Source organism: Amblyomma americanum, chromosome 3 (assembly GCF_052857255.1).
Source record: "Amblyomma americanum isolate KBUSLIRL-KWMA chromosome 3, ASM5285725v1, whole genome shotgun sequence".
In the NCBI taxonomy this organism is placed as follows: domain Eukaryota; kingdom Metazoa; phylum Arthropoda; class Arachnida; order Ixodida; family Ixodidae; genus Amblyomma; species Amblyomma americanum.
The window spans coordinates 49,697,028-49,712,397 of record NC_135499.1 but is presented as its reverse complement, the minus strand read 5'-3'; the positions used below and the strand labels follow the sequence as shown (position 1 = coordinate 49,712,397).

General features: G+C 50.0%; 1 non-coding gene across 1 annotated transcript; it reads right to left on the bottom strand.

Annotated features, from left to right (window-relative positions):
• Positions 1-6,880: 6,880 nt before the first annotated feature.
• On the bottom strand, positions 6,881-6,957 carry TRNAA-CGC (transfer RNA alanine (anticodon CGC)). The gene has a single exon. It is a non-coding gene; the product is annotated as a tRNA-Ala (tRNA).
• Positions 6,958-15,370: the final 8,413 nt, after the last annotated feature.

Sequence of the window (15,370 nt, the reverse complement as noted above, 5' to 3'; positions counted from 1 at the left end):
TTTCGTGGTTATTTATGTTTTGCGTGAAATTGATCCTTGAGAGTGTTCACCAGTGCCACCCTCGTCCATAGCGGTGGACGTAGCACGTCCTGTAATACCGCAAGTGTGACGTCTAACGGCGAGCGCGGAAACTGTGCAAGAGCCCTCTTATGCTACCTCTGGCATCAAGACTGCCAGAACCGAGACCTCCGTTAAGCTATTAGCAGACAAAGCAAATGTAGTGAGGGGCTCGTTTGACAAACATATTAAGGAAGCCAACAGTAACCGAAATCAAGGTGAATAGAGGAATACTTTTTTTATATCTAGTGTCAATCAATTAGTTTTTTAAAGAATATATTTATAAAGCAGCAGAAAAACAACCATGCCGCCGGTGGCATCCGAACCCAAGACCTCCGAATATCGCGTCCGGCGCTCTTACCAACTGAGCTAGCCACGGCGACGGCTGTCTAATCTGCTGCTTTCGTGGGTATTTATGTTTCGCGTGTAAGCGAACCTTGAGAGGGTTCACCAGCGCCACCCTCGTCCATAGCGGTGGACGTAGGACGTCCTGTAATACCACTAGTGTGACATCTAACGGCGAGGGCGAAAACTGTGCGAGAGCCTTCTTATGCTACCTATGGCATCAAGACTGCCAGAAGCGAGACCCCCGTTGAGCTATTAGCAGACAAGGCAAAAAAAGTGAGGGGCTCGTTTGACAAACATATTAAGGAAGCCAACAGTCACTGAAATCAAGGTGCATAGGGGAATGCTTCTTTTTTTATATCTAGTGCCTATCAATTAGTTTTTGTAAAGATAATTACTTATAAAGATGCAGAAAAAACAACCATGCCGCCGGTGGCATTCGAACCCACGACCTCCGAATATCGCGTCCGGTGCTCTTACCAACTGAGCTGGCTACGGCGACGGCTGTCTAATCTGCTGATTTCGTGGGTATTTATGTTTTGCGTGTAAGCGAACCTTGAGAGTGTACACCAGCGCCGCCCTCGTCCATAACGGTGGACGTAGCACGTCCTGTAATACCGCAAGTGTGACGTAGAACGTCATCTAATGGCGAGGGAGGAAAATGTGCGAGAGCCCTCTTATGCTACCTATGGCATCAAGACTGCCAGAACCGAGAGCCCCGTTAAGCTATTAGCAGACAAATCAAATGAAGTGAGGGGCTCGTTTGACAAACATATTAAGGAAGCCAACAGTCACCGAAAACAATGTGCATAGGGGAATGCTTCTTGTTTTTTATATCTAGTGCCAATCAATTAGTTTTTTTTTTTTGAAAATTGCTTATAAAGCAGCAGAAGAAACAACCATGACGAAGGTGGGATCCGAACCCACGACCTCCGAATATCGCGTCCGGTGCTCTTACCAACTGAGCTAGCCACGGCGACGGCTGTCTAATCTGCTGCTTTCGTGGATATTTATGTTTTGCGTGTAAACGAACCTTGAGAATGTTTACCAGCGCCACCCTCGTCCATAGCGGTGGACGTAGCACGTCCTGTAATAACGCAAGTGTGAAGTAGAACGTCATCTAACGGCGAGGGCGGAACTGTGCGAGAGCCCTCTTATGCTACCTATGGCATCAAGACTGCCAGAACCGAGACCCCTGTTAAGCTATGAGCAGACAGACAAGGCGAATGAGGTGAGGGGCTCGTTTGAGAAACAAATTAAGGAAGCCAACAGTAACCGAAATCAAGGTGCATAAGGGAATGCTTCTTTTTTATATCTTGTGCCAATCAATTAGTTTTTTAAAGAAAATTACTTATAAAGCAGCAGAGAAAACAACCATGCCACCGGTGGGATCCGAACCCATGACCTCCGAATATCGCGTCCGGTGCTCTTACCAACTGAGCTATGGCGACGGCTATCTAATCTGCTGCTTTCGTGGGTATTTATGTTTTGCGTGTAAGTGATCCTTGAGAGTGTTCACCAGTGCCACCCTCGTCCATAGCGGTGGACGTAGCACGTCCTGTAATACCGCAAGTGTGACGTCTAACGGCAAGGGCGGAAACAGTGCAAGAGCCCTCTTATGCTACCTCTGGCATCAAGACTGCCAGAACCGAGACCTCCGTTAAGGTATTAGCAGACAAGGCAAATGAAGTGAGGGGCTCGTTTGACAAACGTATTAAGGAAGCCAACAGTCACCGAAATCAAGGTGCATAGGGGAATGCTTCTTTTTTATATCTAGTGCCAATCAATGAGTTTTTTTAAAAGAAAATTATTTATAAAGCAGCAGAAAAAGGAACCATGCAGCCGGTGGGATCCGAACCCACGACCTCCGAATACCGCTTCCGGTGCTCTTACCAACTTAGCTACGGCCACGGCTGTTTAATCTGCTGCTTTCGTGGGTATTTATGTTTCGCGTGTAAGCGAACCTTGAGAGTGTTCACCAGCGCCACCCTCGTCCATAGCGGTGGACGTAGGACGTCCTGTAATACCACTAGTGTGACATCTAACGGCGAGGGCGGAAACTGTGCGCGAGCCCTCTTATGCTACCTATGGCATCAAGACTGCCAGAACCGAGACCCCCGTTAAGCTATTAGCAGACAAGGCAAATGAAGTGAGGGGCCCGTTTGACAAGCATATTAAGGAAGCCAACAGTCACCGAAATCAAGGTGCATAGGGAATGCTTCTTTTTTTATATCTAGTGCCAATAAATTAGTTTTCTTTGAAATTACTTATAAAGCAGCAGAAAAAACATCCATGCCGCCGGTGGGATCCGAACTCACGACCTCCGAATATCGCGTCCGGTGCTCTTACCAACTGAGCTACGGCGACGGCTGTCTAATCTGCTGCTTTCGTGGGTATTTATGTTTTGCGTGTAAGCGAACCTTGAGAGTGTCCACCAGCGCCACCCTCGTCATAGCGCTGGACGTAGGACATCCTGTAATACCGCAAGTGTGACGTAGAACGTCATCTAATGGCGAGGGAGGAAACTATGCGAGAGCCCTCTTATGCTACCTATGGCATCAAGACTGCCAGAACCGAGAGCCCCGTTAAGGTATTAGCAGACAAGGCAAATGAAGTGAGGGGCTCGTTTGACAAACGTATAAAGGAAGCCAACAGTCACCGAAATCAAGGTGCATAGGGGAATGCTTCTTTTTTATATCTAGTGCCAATCAATGAGTTTTTTTAAAAGAAAATTACTTATAAAGCAGCAGAAAAAAGAACCATGCAGCCGGTGGGATCCGAACCCACGACCTCCGAATATCGCTTCCGGTGCTCTTACCAACTTAGCTACGGCCACGGCTGTCTAATTTGCTGCTTTCGTGGGTATTTATGTTTTGCGTGTAAGTGATCCTTGAGAGTGTTCACCAGTGCCACCCTCGTCCATAGCGGTGGACGTAGCACGTCCTGTAATACCGCAAGTGTGACGTCTAACGGCGAGGGCGGAAACTGTGCAAGAGCCCTCTTATGCTACCTCTGGCATCAAGACTGCCAGAACAGAGACCTCCGTTAAGCTATTAGCAGACAAAGCAAATGTAGTGAGGGGCTCGTTTGACAAACGTATTAAGGAAGCCAACAGTAACCGAAATCAAGGTGCATAGAGGAATGCTTTTTTTATATCTAGTGTCAATCAATTAGTTTTTTTAAAGAAAATTATTTATAAAGCAGCAGAAAAACAAACAAGCCGCCGGTGGCATCCGAACCCAAGACTTCCGAATATCGCGTCCGGCGCTCTTACCAACTGAGCTAGCCACGGCGACGGCTGTCTAATATGCTGCTTTCGTGGGTATTTATGTTTCGCGTGTAAGCGAACCTTGAGAGTGTTCACCAGCGCCACCCTCGTCCATAGCGGTGGACGTAGGACGTCCTGTAATACCACTAGTGTGACATCTAAGGGCGATGGCGGAAACTGTGCGCGAGCCCTCTTATGCTACCTATGGCATCAAGACTGCCAGAACCGAGACCCCCGTTTAGCTATTAGCAGACAAGGCAAATGAAGTGAGGGGCCCGTTTGACAGGCATATTAAGGAAGCCAACAGTCACCGAAATCAAGGTGCATAGGGAATGCTTCTTTTTTTATATCTAGTGCCAATCAATTAGTTTTCTTTGAAATTACTTATAAAGCAGCAGAAAAAACAACCATGCCGCCGGTGGGATCCGAACTCACGACCTCCGAATATCGCGTCCGGTGCTCTTACCAACTGAGCTACGGCGACGGCTGTCTAATCTGCTGCTTTCGTGGGTATTTATGTTTTGCGTGTAAGCGAACCTTGAGAGTGTCCACCAGCGCCACCCTCGTCATAGCGCTGGACGTAGGACATCCTGTAATACCGCAAGTGTGACGTAGAACTTCATCTAATGGCGAGGGAGGAAACTGCGAGAGCCCTCTTATGCTACCTATGGTATCAAGACTGCCAGAACCGAGAGCCCCGTTAAGGTATTAGCAGACAAGGCAAATGAAGTGAGGGGCTCGTTTGACAAACGTATTAAGGAAGCCAACAGTCACCGAAAACAAGGTGCATAGGGGAATGCTTCTTTTTTATATCTAGTGCCAATCAAATAGATTTTTAAACAAAATTACTTATAAAGCAGCAGAAAAACCAACCATGCCGCCGGTGGGATCCGAAGCCACGACCTCAAATATCGCGTCCGATGCTCTTACAGAGCTACGCCGACGGCTGTCTAATCTGCTGCTTTCGTGGGTATTTACGTTTTGCGTATAAGCGAACCATGAGAGTGTTCACCAGCGCCACCCTCGTTCATAGCGGTGGACGTCGCACGTCCTGTAATACCGCAAGTGTGACGTAGAACGTCATCTAACGGCGAGGGCGGAAACTGTGCGAGAGGCCTCTTATGCTACCTATGGCATCAAGATTGCCAGAACCGACACCCCCGTTAAGCTATTAGCAGACAAGGCAAATGAAGTGAGGGGCTCGTTTGACAAACATATTAAGGAAGCCAACAGTCACCGAAATCAAGGTGCATAGGGGAATGCTTCTTTTTTTATATCTAGTGCCAATCAATGAGTTTTTTTAAAAGAAAATTACTTATAAAGCAGCAGAAAAAAGAACCATGCAGCCGGTGGGATCCGAACCCACGACCTCCGAATATCGCCTCCGGTGCTCTTACCAACTGAGCTACGGCGACGGCTGTCTAATCTGCTGCTTTCGTGGGTATTTATGTTTTGCGTGTAAGCGAACCTTGAGAGTGTTCACCAGCGCCACCCTCGTCCATAGCGGTGGACGTAGCACGTCCTGTAATACCGCAAGTGTGACGTAGAACTTCATCTAACGGCGAGGGCGGAAACTGTGCGAGAGCCCTCTTATGCTACCTATCCCATCTAGACTGCCAGAACCGAGACCCCCGTTAAGCTATTAGCAGAAAAGGCAAATGAAGTGAGGGGCTCGTTTGCCAAACATATTAAGGAAGCCAACAGTCACCGAAATAAAGGTGCATAGGGAACGCTTCTTTTTTATATCTAGTGCCAATCAATTAGTTTTTTAATGAAAATTACTTATAAAGCAGCAGAGAATACAACCATGCCACCGGTGGGATCCGAACCCATGACCTCCGAATATCGCGTCCGGTGCTCTTACCAACTGAGCTATGGCGACGGCTATCTAATCTGCTGCTTTCGTGGGTATTTATGTTTTGCGTGTAAGCGAACCTTGAGAGTGTTCACCAGCGCAACCCTCGTGCATAGCGGTGGACGTAGCACGTCCTGTAATACCGCAAGTGTGACGTAGAACGTCATCTAACGGCGAGGGCGGAAACTGTGCAAGAGCCCTCTTATGCTACCTCTGGCATCAAGACTGCCAGAACCGAGACCTCCGTTAAGCTATTAGCAGACAAAGCAAATGTAGTGAGGGGCTCGTTTGACAAACACATTAAGGAAACCAACAGTCACCGAAATCAAGGTGCATACGGGAATGCTTCTTTTTTATAGCTAGTGCCAATCAATTAGTTTTTTAAAGAAAATTACTTATAAAGCAGATAAAAAACAACCATGCCGCCGGTGGGATCCGAGCCCACGACCTCCGAATATCGCGTCCGGTGCTCTTAACAACTGAGCTACAGCGACGGTTGTCTAATCTGCTGCTTTCGTGGGTATTTATGTTTTGCGTGTAAGCGAACCTTGAGAGTGTTCACCAGCGCCACCCTCGTCCATAGCGGTGGACGTAGCACGTCCTGTAATACCGCAAGTGTGACGTAGAACTTCATCTAACGGCGAGGGCGGAAACTGTGCGAGAGCCCTCTTATGCTACCTATGGCATCTAGACTGCCAGAACCGAGACCCCCGTTAAGCTATTAGCAGAAAAGGCAAATGAAGTGAGGGGCTCGTTTGCCAAACATATTAAGGAAGCCAACAGTCACCGAAATAAAGGTGCATAGGGAACGCTTCTTTTTTATATCTAGTGCCAATCAATTAGTTTTTTAATGAAAATTACTTATAAAGCAGCAGAGAATACAACCATGCCACCGGTGGGATCCGAACCCATGACCTCCGAATATCGCGTCCGGTGCTCTTACCAACTGAGCTATGGCGACGGCTATCTAATCTGCTGCTTTCGTGGGTATTTATGTTTTGCGTGTAAGCGAACCTTGAGAGTGTTCACCAGCGCAACCCTCGTGCATAGCGGTGGACGTAGCACGTCCTGTAATACCGCAAGTGTGACGTAGAACGTCATCTAACGGCGAGGGCGGAAACTGTTCGAGAGCCCTCTTATGCTACCTATGTCATCAAGACTGCCAGAACCGAGACCCTCTTTAAGCTATAAGCAGACAAGGCAAATGAAGTGAGGGGCTCGTTTGAGAAACATATTAAGGAAGCCAATAGTCACCGAAATCAAGGTGCATAGGGGAATGCTTCTTTTTTATATCTAGTGCCAATCAATTAGTTTTTTAAAGAAAATTATTTATAAAGCAACAGAAAAAACAACCATGCCGCCGGTGGGATCCGAACCCACGACCTCCGAATTGCGCGTCCGGTGCTCTTACCAACTGAGCTACCGTGACGGCTGTCTAATCTGCTGCTTTCGTGGGTATTTATCTATGTTTTGCGTGTAAGCGAACTTTGTGAGTGTTCACCAGCGCCACCCTCGTGCATAGCGGTGGATGTAGCACGTCCTGTAATACCGCAAGTGTGAACTAGAACGTCATCTAACGGCGAGGGCGGAAACTGTGCGAGCGCCCTCTTATGCTACCTATGGCATCAAGACTGCCAGAACCGAGACCCCCGTTAAGCTATTAGCAGAAAAGGCAAGTGAAGTGAGGGGCTCGTTTGACAAACATATTAAGGAAGCCAACAGTCACCGAAATCAAGGTGCATAGGGAATGCTTCTTTTTTTATATCTAGTGCCAATCAATAAGTTTTTTTAAAGAAAATTACTTTTAATGCAGCAGAAAAAACAACCATGCCGCCGGTGGGATCCGAACCCACGACCTCCGAATATCGCGTCCAGTGCTCTTACCAACTGATCTATGGCGACGGCTGTCTAATCTGCTGCTTTCGTGGGTATTTATGATTTGCGTGTAAGCGAACCTTGGGAGTGTTCACCAGTGCCATCCTCGTCCACAGCGGTGGACGTAGCACGTCCTGTAATACCTCAAGTGTGACGTCTAACGGTGAGGGCGGAAACTGTGCAAGAGCCCTCTTATGCTACCTATGGCATCAAGACTGCCAGAACCGAGACCCTCTTTAAGCTGTAAGCAGACAAGGCAAATGAAGTGAGGGGCTCGTTTGAGAAACATATTGTTACGTGGTCCAGGCGGGAACGACGCGAGAACGCCCGGGCACAACACACAGGTCAAGAGCACAAGGCGGCCCGCACAGAGCACCAGGCACAGAGCACCGAATCCCAGAGCACGCGCGCCTCCAAGAGTCTTCATTCATCTCTTCTGCTATCCGTGGCATGGCCCCCGGTCGCAAAAAAACACCGTCTCGGTGGAAATTAGGGCGGGGCAAAGGATTGCGAGACGTAGGGCTTGAGGCGAGAGACGTGGACAACGTCACTCTGAGATGCACCGGAGGTGGTCTCCGGAAAGGCCGGGGCAATCTCGTAGGTGACGGCGGTGACCTGGCGGAGCACACGGTATGGGCCAACATAGCGGGACATTAGTTTTTCGCAAAGCCCGACACGGCGTGTGGGCGACCAAAGCAAGACGAGGGCTCCAGGGGAAAAAGTTACCATGCGGTGGCGGCGGTCGTAGTAGTCCTGCTGTGAAACCTGCGACGCTTGTATTCGGGAGCGAGCCAGCTGGCGGGCGTGGTCGGCGCGGGCAATAGCGTCGTGGGCATATTCAGAAGGCGGGGAAGGAGATGTCGGAAGCAGCGTGTCCAAAGGTAATTGGGGTTCACGACCGTACAACAGATAGAACGGGGAGTAACCGGCAGTGTCATGGCGAGAAGAATTGTAAGCGATGGTCACGTATGGAAGGGCAATGTCCCAGTCCCGATGGTCCGGGGAAACGTGCATGGCGAGCATATCCGTGAGAGTGCCGTTGAGGCGCTCTGTAAGACCGTTGGTTTGGGGATGATAGGCGGTGGTTAGCTTATATTTTGTTGAGCAGGAATGGAGAATGTCGTCGACAACTTTAGAGAGAAAGCAACGGCCGCGGTCGGTGAGAAGTTGGCGGGGTGCACCATGACGGAGGATGAGGTCGTAGAGGAGAAAATCGGCCACGTCGGTAGCAGTACTGGTGGGGAGGGCCCGCGTGATGGCATAGCGAGTAGCATAATCTGTCGCAACGGCAATCCATTTGTTTCCAGAGGTGGACTCCGGAAACGGGCCCAAAAGATCCAAGCCAACACGATAGAATGGTTCAGGGGGCACATCAACAGGCTGGAGCAAACCCGCGGAGAGCGTGGCGGGACGTTTCCGGCGCTGGCACTGGTCGCAGGCACGAACATAGCGGCGGACGGACTGGTAGAGACGGGGCCAAAAGAAGCGACGACGCACGCGGGCGTAAGTACGCGAGACACCCAGATGTCCAGCAGTGGGGAGGTCATGGAGCTCGTGGAGGACGTCGTTGCGCAGATGCTTCGAGACAACGAGCAGTAGGTCTGGGCCGGCCGGGTTCAGGCTTCTGCGGTAGAGTGTGTCATGATGAAGTACAAACCGGCGCAGGGCAGGGTCAGATCGAGAGGTTCTGAGGCGGAAAATAATAGAGCGGAGCTCGATATCTCGTCGCTGCTCATCGCCACAAGGTGAGTAAGAGCAGAGAGCGAGAAAAGGTCAGCGGCGGTGTCACTGCCAGAATGATCAGACGAGTCAACGGGATATCGGGAGAGGCAGTCAGCATCAGTGTGTAGCCTACCGGACTTATATATCACGGTATAGTCGTAGTCTTGGAGGTGTAAAGCCCAGCGACCTAGGCGGCCGGTAGGATACTCTGGCCGGCAATAGTAACGCGCGCGGTACACATACCGTCCACAGCAGGCGTGCCACCATCCGCGACACACACACGGGACGTTGCAGGCGTTAGGACTTTGCGGAGGCGACGGCGGAGGGCAGCACTCATCACTGATACATGAGCACCGGTGTCAATCAGGGCACGCACAGGAACACGGTCGATAGTGACGTTCAGAAGATTAGGTCGAGTGGTCGAGAGAGGATTTGTAGTCCGGGTCGTTGATGCAGCGTCACCTCCGGGAGCTGCATCACTTAGTTTTTCAATTGGGAGTGGCTGCGAGAAGGCGACTGGGGGGAACGAGAGCGGCGGCCCTGCGGGGACGGAGAGCGGGAGAATCGGCGTGGAGGGGGTACGGCTTGTGCAGACGGTTCGGACTGGGCACGGGTCGAGAAGTTGTGGGATGAGGCGGGACTGTAGAAGGAGGGGAAGACGTTGCGGGGCGTTGAAGACCATGGACTACGGCAATGACGGGCGATGTGACCAATGCGAGAGCACCGGAAGCAAATGGGACGGTCGTCCGCCGTGCGCCAGTCATTGGGATTGCGGGAACGGGGCAGAGAATAATAGGTGCGACGAAAAGCACAGGGAGGGGGCTGGGGGGTGTCCGGGCTTCTGATGGCGCACACTGCTGGAGCGAGGTTCAGATGAGCGAGTTCCTGCCGCACGACGGCCTAAATCAGCGACACAGCGGGCAGGGTTGTATCAGGGACGGAGGGCGGGGATATCACAGGTGAGAGGGCCTCCAGTTCACGTCGGACGATCCGGGTGACTGAATCGGTGACGACAGGGGCGTCCGAGGGCGTGCGGGATGGTGATCGGTGGTCCTCACAGGAAGATGTCGCGGCCGTGTTTGGGAAGGCGAGAAAATGACGGCGAAATGCGGCGGCCTTTGACTTGCTCATATCGACGGCACTCGTTTATGATGGAGTCAATTGAGGTACAGTCTTTGCAAACAAGCAAGCGGAACGCATCGTCGGCAATGCCTTTGAGCACGTGGCCCACTTTATCGGTCTCACTCATTGCGGCGTCGACCTTGTGACAAAGCGCCAAGATGTCCTGAATGTAGGCAACGTAGCTCTCGGTAGAAGAGTGTGCTCGAGTAGCCAGCTGTTTCTTGGCGGCGAGCTGGCGGTCATCAGGTCTACCGAATAGCGTCTTCAACTTTTCCTTAAAGGTGTCCCAACTTGTTAGCTCTTCCTCGTGGGTCTCGTACCATACGCGCGCCGTGCCATTGAGGTAAAAGATGACGTTCGCGAGCATTAGCGTAGGGTCCGACCTGTTGTAGTTGCTGACACGCTCGTAAAGGTTAATCCAGTCTTCGACATCGGAGCCATCTGTGCCGGAAAACATGCCGGGGTCGCGAGGTGGAGCCATGATGACGAAAGGAGGGGTAGTGGGGCTCCTTGACCGGCCTGGTGGAGCCATGGTGGTAGTCCCGGCCTGACGAGTACTACGAAGCTGCGTGGTGTGCGCAGCGTAAAATCCGCACCTCCACCAAAGATGTTACGTGGTCCAGGCGGGAACGACGCGAGAACGCCCGGGCACAACACACAGGTCAAGAGCACAAGGCGGCCCGCACAGAGCACCAGGCACAGAGCACCGAATCCCAGAGCACGCGCGCCTCCAAGAGTCTTCATTCATCTCTTCTTCTATCCGTGGCAAAATTAAGGAAGCCAATAGTCACCGAAATCAAGGTGCATAGGGGAATGCTTCTTTTTTATATCTAGTGCCAATCAATTAGTTTAATAAAGAAAATTACTCATAAAGCAGCAGAAAAACCAACCATGCCGCAGGTGGTATCCGAACCCACGACCTCCGAATATCGCGTCCGGTGCTCTTACCAACTGAGCTACGGCGACGGCTGTCTAATCTGCTGCTTTCGTGGGTATTTATGTTTTGCGTGTAAGTGAACCTTGAGAGTGTTCACCAGCGCCGCCCTCGTCCATAGCGGTGGACGTAGCACGTCCTGTAATACCGCAAGTGTGACGTCGAACGGCGAGGGCGGAAACTGTGCGAGAGCCCTCTTATGCTACCTCTGGCATCAAGACTGCCAGAATCGAGACCCCCGTTAAGCTATTAGCAGACAAAGCAAATGTAGTGAGGGGCTCGTTTGACAAACATATTAAGGAAGCCAACAGTCACAGAAATCAAGGTGCATAGAGGAATGCTTCTTTTTTATATCTAGTGCCAATCAATTAGTTTTTTTAAAGAAAATTACCTATAAAGCAGCAGAAAAAACAACCATGCCGCCGGTGGGATCCGAACCCACGACCTCCGAATATCGCTTCCGGTGCTCTTACCAACTGAGCTACCGTGACGGCTGCTAATCTGCTGCTTTCGTGGGTATTTATTTATGATTTGCGTGTAAGCGAACCTTGAGAGTGTTCACCAGCGCCACCCTCGTGCATAGCGGTGGACGTAGCACGTCCTGTAATATCGCAAGTGTGACGTAGAACGTCATCTAACGGCGAGGGCGGAAACTGTGCGAGAGCCCTCTTATGCTACCTATGGCATCAAGACTGCCAGAACCGAGACCCCCTTTAAGCTATTAGCAAACAAGGCAAATGAAGTGAGGGGCTCGTTTGACAAACATATTAAGGAAACCAACAGTCACCGAAATGAAGGTGCATAGGGGAATGCTTCTTTTTTATATCTAGTGCCAATCAATTAGTATTTTAAAGAAAATTACTTATAAAGCAGCAGAAAAAACAACCATGCCGCCGGTGAGATCCGAACCCACGACCTCCGAATATCGCGTCCGGTGCTCTTACCAACTGAGCTATGGCGACGGCTATCTAATCTGCTGCTTACGTGGATATTTATGTTTTGCGTGTAAGCGATCCTTGAGAGTGTTCACCAGTGCCACCCTCGTCCATAGCGGTGGACGTAGCACGTCCTGTAATACCGCAAGTGTGACGTCTAACGGCGAGGGCGGAAACTGTGCGAGAGCCCTCTTATGCTACCTCTGGCATCAAGACTGCCAGAACCGAGACCCCCGTTAAGCTATTAGCAGACAAAGCAAATGTAGTGAGGGGCTCGTTTGACAAACATATTAAGGAAGCCAACAGTCACAGAAATCAAGGTGCATAGAGGAATGCTTCTTTATTATATCTAGTGCCAATCAATTAGTTTTTTTAAAGAAAATTGTTTATAAAGCAGCAGAAAAAACAACCATGCCGCCGGTGGGATCCTAACCCACGACCTCCGAATATGGCGTCTGGTGCGCTTACCAACTGAGCTATGGCGACGGCTGTCCAATCTGCTGCTTTCGTGGGTATTTATGTTTTGCGTGTAAGCGAACCTTGAGAGTGTTCACCAGCGCCACCCTCGTCCATAGCGGTGGACGTAGCACGTCCTGTAACAACGCAAGTGTGACGTAGAACGTCATCTAACGGCGAGGGCGGAAACTGTGCGAGAGCCCTCTTATGCTACCTATGGCATCAAGACTGCCAGAACCGAGACCCCTGTTAAGCTATGAGCAGACAGACAAGGGAAATGAGGTGAGGGGCTCGTTTGAGAAACAAATTAAGGAAGCCAACAGTAACCGAAATCAAGGTGCATAAGGGAATGCTTCTTTTTTATATCTTGTGCCAATCAATTAGTTTTTTAAAGAAAATTACTTATAAAGCAGCAGAAAAAACAAGCATGCCGCCGGGGGGATCCGAACCCACGACCTCCGTATATCGCGTCCGGTGCTCTTACTGAGCTTAGCCCACGGCTGTCTAATCTGCTGCTTTCGTGGGTATTTACGTTTTTCGTGTAAGCGAACCATGAGAGTGTTCACCAGCGCCACCCTCGTCCATAGCGGTGGACGTAGCACGTCCTGTAATACCGCAAGTGTGACGTAGAGCGTCATCTAACGACGAGGGCGGAAACTGTGCGAGAGCCCTCTTATGCTACCTATGGCATCAAGACTGCCAGAGCCGAGACCCCCGTTAAGCTATTAGCAGACAAGGCAAATGAAGTGAGGGGCTCGTTTGACAAACATATTAAGGCAAACAGTCACTGAAATCAAGATGCATTGAGGAATGCTTCTTTTTTTATAGCTAGTGCCAATCAATTAGATTTTTTAAAGAAAATTACTTATAAAGCAGCAGAAAAGACAACCATGGCGCCGGTGGGATCGCACCCACGACCTCTGAATATCGCGTCCGGTGCTCTTACCAACTGAGCTACGGTGACGGCTGTCTATTCTGCTGCTTTTGTGGGTATTTATTTATGTTTTGCGTGTAAGCGAACCTTAAGAGTGTTCACCAGCGCCACCCTCGTGCATAGCGGTGGACGTAGCACGTCCTGTAATACCGCAAGTGTGACGTAGAACGTCATATAACGGCGAGGGCTGAAACTGTGCGAGAGCCCTCTTATGCTACCTATGGCATCTAGACTGCCAGAACCGAGACCCCCGTTAAGCTATTAGCAGAACAGGCAAATGAAGTGAGGGGCTCGTTTGACAAACATATTAAGGAAGCCAACAGTCACCGTAATCAAGGTGCATAGGGAACGCTTCTTTTTTTTATATCTAGTGCCAATCAATTAGTTTTTTTAAAGAAAATTACTTATAAAGCAGCAGAAAAAACAACCATGCCGCCGGTGGTATCCGAACCCACGACCTCCGAATATCGCGTCCGGTGCACTTACCAACTGAGCTATAGCGACGGCTATCTAATCTGCTGCTTTCGTGGGTATTTATGTTTTGCGTGTAAGCGATCCTTGAGAGTGTTCACCAGCGCCACCCTCGTCCATAGCGGTGGACGTAGCACGTCCTGTAAAACCGCAAGTGTGACGTCTAACGGCAAGGGCGGAAACAGTGCAAGAGCCCTTTTATGCTACCTCTGGCATCAAGACTGCCAGAACCGATACCTCCGTTAAGGTATTAGCAGACAAGGCAAATGAAGTGAGGGGCTCGTTTGACAAACGTATTAAGGAAGCCAACAGTCACCGAAATCAAGGTGCATAGGGGAATGCTTCTTTTTTATATCTAGTGCCAATCAATGAGTTTTTTTAAAAGAAAATTATTTATAAAGCAGCAGAAAAAGGAACCATGCAGCCGGTGGGATCCGAACCCACGACCTCCGAATACCGCTTCCGGTGCTCTTACCAACTTAGCTACGGCCACGGCTGTTTAATCTGCTGCTTTCGTGGGTATTTATGTTTCGCGTGTAAGCGAACCTTGAGAGTGTTCACCAGCGCCACCCTCGTCCATAGCGGTGGACGTAGGACGTCCTGTAATACCACTAGTGTGACATCTAACGGCGAGGGCGGAAACTGTGCGCGAGCCCTCTTATGCTACCTATGGCATCAAGACTGCCAGAACCGAGACCCCCGTTAAGCTATTAGCAGACAAGGCAAATGAAGTGAGGGGCCCGTTTGACAAGCATATTAAGGAAGCCAACAGTCACCGAAATCAAGGTGCATAGGGAATGCTTCTTTTTTTATATCTAGTGCCAATAAATTAGTTTTCTTTGAAATTACTTATAAAGCAGCAGAAAAAACATCCATGCCGCCGGTGGGATCCGAACTCACGACCTCCGAATATCGCGTCCGGTGCTCTTACCAACTGAGCTACGGCGACGGCTGTCTAATCTGCTGCTTTCGTGGGTATTTATGTTTTGCGTGTAAGCGAACCTTGAGAGTGTCCACCAGCGCCACCCTCGTCATAGCGCTGGACGTAGGACATCCTGTAATACCGCAAGTGTGACGTAGAACGTCATCTAATGGCGAGGGAGGAAACTATGCGAGAGCCCTCTTATGCTACCTATGGCATCAAGACTGCCAGAACCGAGAGCCCCGTTAAGGTATTAGCAGACAAGGCAAATGAAGTGAGGGGCTCGTTTGACAAACGTATAAAGGAAGCCAACAGTCACCGAAATCAAGGTGCATAGGGGAATGCTTCTTTTTTATATCTAGTGCCAATCAATGAGTTTTTTTAAAAGAAAATTACTTATAAAGCAGCAGAAAAAAGAACCATGCAGCCGGTGGGATCCGAACCCACGACCTCCGAATATCGCTTCCGGTGCTC